Raw genomic sequence first — 6,887 nt, forward strand, 5'->3', positions numbered from 1 at the left:
CATATGGGGCAAAATTTCTCAAGTGGTCCAATCCAAAAAATCAATGTTGTCGGATAAAGCTCAAAATTGATTGAATTGTTGCTCTACCAAACAGTAATGAATGACATAAATTTCATTTAATTCCGATCGATATTCACTGAAGTAGAGGGGGGTGAAGTTCCGGTGCTCCGGCATAAACCTTCTATCTTTAAGCGCGTACAACTTTTTATATACAGCTTAAAACAAAATTTTACTCAGGACCTTTTTTATTTATATTTAAATTATCTTTCTGGAAGTTACATATAAATTTTGTTAGAATCAAAATTAGACCCTTATTTTTTGAAAATAAAAATATATGTTGCTTTTTCGTAATGAAGGGTATGTTTTATTGCTTTAAAAATAGTCTAGAATGAAAGCTGAGCTTTTTTTCTATAAAACTGGTAAGTTTCAAGATGTCTTTTTTTTTTGTTCTTGAATTATTGCATTTCGAATGACTATAAGTGCACTCGGCCGAACGGCTGAACGCTGTGCGCTATAGCACAGGGTAATAACATGTATGTATACAAAACTGATAAAATATCTTGGACTATCCAATTAATTTTAAGAAGTGTTTCGAGTTTTAAGAGAAACTATATTTTCAGTGTAGTATAAACTCACTTGTCACGAGTGCGATTGCACCACTCGTGACCATTTCACGAGATGTGGCGAAACGCTGATATAACTCTTACTGTAATCATATTATTACAAATATTATAAATGACCGATTTAAATAAAAGAAGATCTCGAACTTAAATAAAATTATTGCTGATCAAGATATTGCGCGAAAGATAGCCTCGACCGATCAGCGGAATGCTGATGAGACAGCGCGGGCAACACAAAGGTTGACCCCAAAAACATTTAATAAAAGCGCGACCGCGTACGCGGTCGACGGTCATTACGGTCATTACTTCAATCAGATTTCGGTCTTATATCGGTCACGAAACTAAACCCGTCGCGTCGACTCGACTAAATTCAAGTAACTCGCGACGCGATTATCGAATAAGTAATTATCAAGTGTAGTTAGTGAAAGGTGGAAGGTGATTGTAAAGCAAAGTCAATACAAGTGAATGGTGTATTAAAGAATATCTATATTTTATCTAAACTACAAGTGATAATTATTGTGACACATCCCGAGTCCTACGTGGATCCCGATCCCGTGCCGTACCACGGCACAACACACTAGTCACATTGGAGAATGGGGTACAAGGACTTTAAAGAAAGAACCATAACGGGTACGGTAAGTTGTGTGGGAGTTCTTTTATGAAAGGGTATCCGCCGGCGTTTGCGTTACCCAAGATGTACCCCGTGGAGGTCGCGCGGTCGGATTTACATTTCTTCGGGGTTCTTTTTTCAGATGGTTCCCCTTGCCGTCACCTGTATTTGTGTGCGTGTGCGTGTGTGAGTGTGCGTGAGCATGGCGTGTGCGTGTGCGTGAGTGTGTGCGCGTGTAGGCTCGTGTGTGTATGTCCGCGATATCAAAAAACACAAAATACTCTTTGAAAATTAACGTCTCTTTGACTTTTTAGAGGTGTACTTTAAAGTTTTACATTGTGAAATTCTTTTCTGATTTTTGGGGAATACGTCGTACAGAGGTGAATTAGAAAATTTTTTTAAATGTAACTTTCCATCCTGACTTGGAATTACTGCATGGTAATGTAAAGTTCCTGGAATCGTTACTGCATTTTCAAATCGAGTTTTTAGGAATTCAGAAGCTTCTTTATGATCGTCTTTGCTACTGAAAATAACAGTCGTTTCTTTGCAGTTATTTTTTGCCCACTCGAATAGGGTCTGCGGAGTAAGTAAATGATTATGTGCTGAGCATTGCAAGCTATGTCGTCTTGCATTCCTTTTAATATTTGCTCCAATACCATCACATGCACCCTTACCGTGAGATGTAGCATGATAGTGCCACTCAGCTGTGATACCAAAATCTTTTTCGTGAGCTTGAAGGTTCGCAAAACTGCTCTTATTTTTGAAATGTTGCCCGGCACCATCGGAGCAGTAGTATACTTTTGTTGGTTTGAAACAAGATTTAAGATAATCTAATATTAGCTTCTGGTATACATAAACAGCAGCAGTATCATGTGCTAGATTATCAGATATTATTGCTATACTTTTGTGTTTCAATTGGCCAGATTCCTTATAATAAATTACAACTGTAAATATCGTTGCTTGGTCATTGTTCCAATGGAACGACTGTGCTGAGTTTTGAATTACGAATGCGTAATTTTCTGCAAAATCGAAACAAATCATGAACTCATCTGGCAATAAATTGTCTTTCAAATTTTTAAAGAATGAGGATTGTTCATTCGCAATAAAGTGATGAAATTTTAATTTTAATAATCGGTTACAAAAATCTTGTATAAATTCATCAGTATCCACGACCACAGTTTTTAAAGTACATCTATCAGTCTGCAACCACATTTCAAATTTCACTTCGTGAATATTGTGATTGTCAAAAACGCTTATTAAGTGCTGTTTTAAGTTCTCAAGACCAGGGCAGTTTTGACACTCATTTAAATGACAAGAACTTGTAGATTCAGAACATACAATAGCGTTCAAACAATCGCGATAATTCGTTAAAATCATGTTGGTATCTTTAGTCAAGTTTTGAATGTAAGCATCGTTCATCATCAATTTGATATTTTCGTGATGTACGCAAACACATACGTTATGAGTCCCACTGCTACCTGCTAAAACACAATGAAGTGGTCTGAGCTTGGTGAATGTAGAGATACTTAGTTTCACATCTGGATATTCTGATGTAAACAGAATATATAATTCATTAATATTACCAAGTAGCAATCGTTTCTGAACATGTGTTCGAATTCCTTTGTCATTTTTTAAAGAAACAAAGTCTTTTATTCCTGGCATCAAACGACTAATTTCATCACGTTCGTAATAAGTTTTAACAAGTTTCGCAGTTTCTTCAGATAATGGTTTTCCTTTTTTAGGATTTGGTAATGAAAAAATTCCATTAATTTTCACCGTATCTTTTACGTGTTTTGCTTTCCTTTCAGATATATCAAACATCTGAGTCAATTTCTTACGACTCCAAGATTTTGGCGCGAGAGTCAGAAGTTGAAACTTTTCATTTTCATTCGTAGAAGTCTTGTACTTTTCAATGATTTGATCAAGTACTTCAACACCTGCTTTACAATAATCATTATCACATTGAAATTTCAGATTTTCACCTTCCGGAATATATTCGGATAATGTATCCGAATATCCTGCAGATAAATTCGTGTCATTTTCGTTTTTGTAGGCAAAAGAATCATCATTTTCAACACGAACTTCGGTTGAATTTTCACTTGCCTCAAAATTCAAGGCTGATGTTTTCGTTGAATCATTGAGAGCCCAATTACAGGAAGTACAAATCTTAGACCCTTTTGGTAAAGAAGGAATTTTCGACCTCAAAGCATCAGAAATAAAACGAAGTTTAGTTGGCTTATGCTTTCGTTTCTTAAAAGGATTGATACAGTGAGAAGGCATTTTGATAATATAAAAACTACGTAAAAAGACAACGGGAGAAAAAAAATTTATATTACCAAAATACGCAAATTAACCAAAAGTTAAATGAAATAATAAATCAATAGAATTAAATCTTTAATGAATCGCAATCGGTATTCGCATCGAACGATGGCTCTCTTGTGGAAAAAACGTTAACTCCACCGAGCCGCTGCTACCTTGTGCTATGCTATGCACGACGCGCGACGTTCCACCAAATCGCTGCTACCCCTTGCCACGACTTATAGCGTTCAGCAGTGATGTTCCGTGTGGGAATTATTCCCGTATGGGAATGTTCATGCGCATGCGTAAGCCGACGTCACAGTCGCGTATCACTGTCAGATACGTTCGTGAAAGCAGCCGAACGCGACTGTGACGTCAGCTTACGCATGCGCATGAACATTCCCATGCGGGAATAATTCCCACACGGAACATCACTGGCGTTCAGCCGTTCGGCCGAGTGCACTTATAGTCATTCGAAATGCAATAATTCAAGAACAAAAAAAAAAGACATCTTGAAACTTACCAGTTTTATAGAAAAAAAGCTCAGCTTTCATTCTAGACTATTTTTAAAGCAATAAAACATACCCTTCATTACGAAAAAGCAACATATATTTTTATTTTCAAAAAATAAGGGTCTAATTTTGATTCTAACAAAATTTATATGTAACTTCCAGAAAGATAATTTAAATATAAATAAAAAAGGTCCTGAGTAAAATTTTGTTTTAAGCTGTATATAAAAAGTTGTACGCGCTTAAAGATAGAAGGTTTATGCCGGAGCACCGGAACTTCACCCCCCTCTACTTCAGTGAATATCGATCGGAATTAAATGAAATTTATGTCATTCATTACTGTTTGGTAGAGCAACAATTCAATCAATTTTGAGCTTTATCCGACAACATTGATTTTTTGGATTGGACCACTTGAGAAATTTTGCCCCAATAGTAAAAATGATAGATTCCAGAACGTTCGGATACAGAGAAGAGATCTTTGGAATAATTATAATAAAATAAATCAAATAACATGTGTATATTTGCACGCTCATACTTGCTTGATACTTGTACTTGTTTTGTTTCGATGCGGTTATGGCATGGGCAAACTAGCGCCAGCGGCACCAGCGCGACGTGCTACGCGATATGTGACATTGAGATGATATGTATATAATGAGATAAATATGTGATATTTAGATTCGAAAGGTCATGCAGTATTCCTGATTTATCAGCCCGATTTACCCGCAAAATCAATAAAGTCGATAATGAATTTGCGTACACTTTGGAAAAGCGCTCACACAACAAGAAACATGTAAATAGTAAAATAAATTAAAAATAATAATAAATAAAAATAATTAATTCTTTCAATTTCAGTTATTTATTATTCTTAATGACGAAAGATTCAAATATTCACACAATAATTTTTACTTGTTCAAGTAACAAAAAAAACATTTTAAACAAAACATGTTTTTTTCTTGTTTAAAACATGTTTTTTTGTTGCTTAAAAAAACACAAAATAAAACAGAAAACATTGTGCCAAATAAAGAAAACAATGTTTTTTGTTTAAAACAAAAAAAACATGTTTTTTTAACAACCCTGCTGCTAAGCCAATAGCTCCACGATTGTCACAGTAGACCCTGACATCTGTTAAGTCCTTCAATCCAAGTTCGATCATGGCTGCCGATAGGTAGATCGCCTCTTTTGCGGTCTCCGAGAGTGCCATATATTCTGCCTCAGTCGAAGACAAGGCCACGGTGCGTTGTTTCACTGATCTCCAACTAATGGCTGCTCCACACATCAGAAATACATAGTCCGTGTACGATCTCCTGTCGTACTGACAACCTCCCAAGTCAGCGTCGGTATATCCTGTGATAGAATCGCGAGAATGTCTGAAATGTAAACCATAATTAATAGTACCACGGAGATATCTCAAAACCCTTTTGGCGGCGATCCAGTGTTTCTCCGTATGATTGTGATTAAATTGCCCAAGATAGCTTGCGATATAAGCGATATCTGGTCGTATAGCCACAGCCAAATAATTTAACGCTCCAACTAATTGCCTGTAAGGTCTATCGAAGCATTTTTCGTTCAGCTCCTCTTCATACGTCTCGACTTTCTTAATACCCGGATCAGCCGGAGTCGAAGTCGGATTTCCACGATCCATGCCGAATTGCTTTAGGATACTTGCTATATATACTCGTGCTGAGAAAGTTTGATACTGTCTTGACCTTGAATAATCTCAATTCCTAGGCAGCTTCTAGCTTTACCTAAATCTTTAATTAGTATCTCTTTAGATAGCTCCTGGATGATGTATTTAGTCCATTTATCGTCTTCTGAAGCCAGTAAGATATCATCCACATAAACCAGGGTCACCAATAATTTTCCATTGTGCCTGGCAGTATATAAGCATGGATCCGCTGTGGTATTGAGCCTCAACCTTTTTAGTATTCCATCTATATGAATGTTCCATTGTCTTCCGGCTTGACGAAGGCCATACAAGGCTCGCTTGAGTAAACACACTTTACTGCCGTTCCGAATACTTCGGAGCATATGCTTTGCCTTGTTTTCTACGTCATCTTTCATGTTCTTTCGACTTATTTCTTCTAAGATCATCGGCAATGATTCAGGAATTTCTATGTAGACAGGTTCCTCCAGATAGCTATTTAAATATGCAGTTATTGCATCTTTGTCGTATATTCATCTTCAGTCTCGTAGATAAGGCCACTAATAATCTTAATGATTCAGTCTTACGACAGGAGCAAAACTCTGTTTGAAATCAATTCCTGGTCGTTGACTGAATCCTTGGGCCACCAGCCTTGCCTTTTTGCGTGCTACATTACCGTCTGAACGTAGTTTGTTAGTTAAAACAAATCGGCTTTCGATGACCTATTCATTTGTAGGTCGATTTACGATCTTCCATGTATCTCTTATGAGAATGTTACTAACTTCATCAATCATAGTGTCTTTCCATTCTTTAGCCTGCGTACTATCTAGGGCTTCCCTTAAAGGAACTTCTGTCGTGGTTGCGAATGATTGAGTCAAAGGACCCCGCACAAAATCATAGGATTTTGGCCCTCGGTTAAATTGGCTGAAATTTTAGTATGTTATAGTTCTTGACCCACTGATCAAAAGTGTCCATAGGCACAAGCTTGATCATGACTAGTTTTTTTGTTATAACCGTTTAAAGTTTTATTTTGTTAATGCCTCAAAAAAGCAAGTTTCTGTAATAAATCAAGAGATTTTAGATAACAATATACTAACCACTCTCACCACCCCCACCCTCACTCCCACCCCTACCCCTATTCCCACACACATATGTCCGCGCGTGCATTTTTATATTATAAAGGTGCATAAAAATCGAAGTTTCATGTG

Source organism: Trachymyrmex cornetzi, unplaced genomic scaffold (assembly GCF_001594075.2).
Source record: "Trachymyrmex cornetzi isolate Tcor2-1 unplaced genomic scaffold, Tcor1.1 scaffold1397, whole genome shotgun sequence".
Taxonomy (NCBI): domain Eukaryota; kingdom Metazoa; phylum Arthropoda; class Insecta; order Hymenoptera; family Formicidae; genus Trachymyrmex; species Trachymyrmex cornetzi.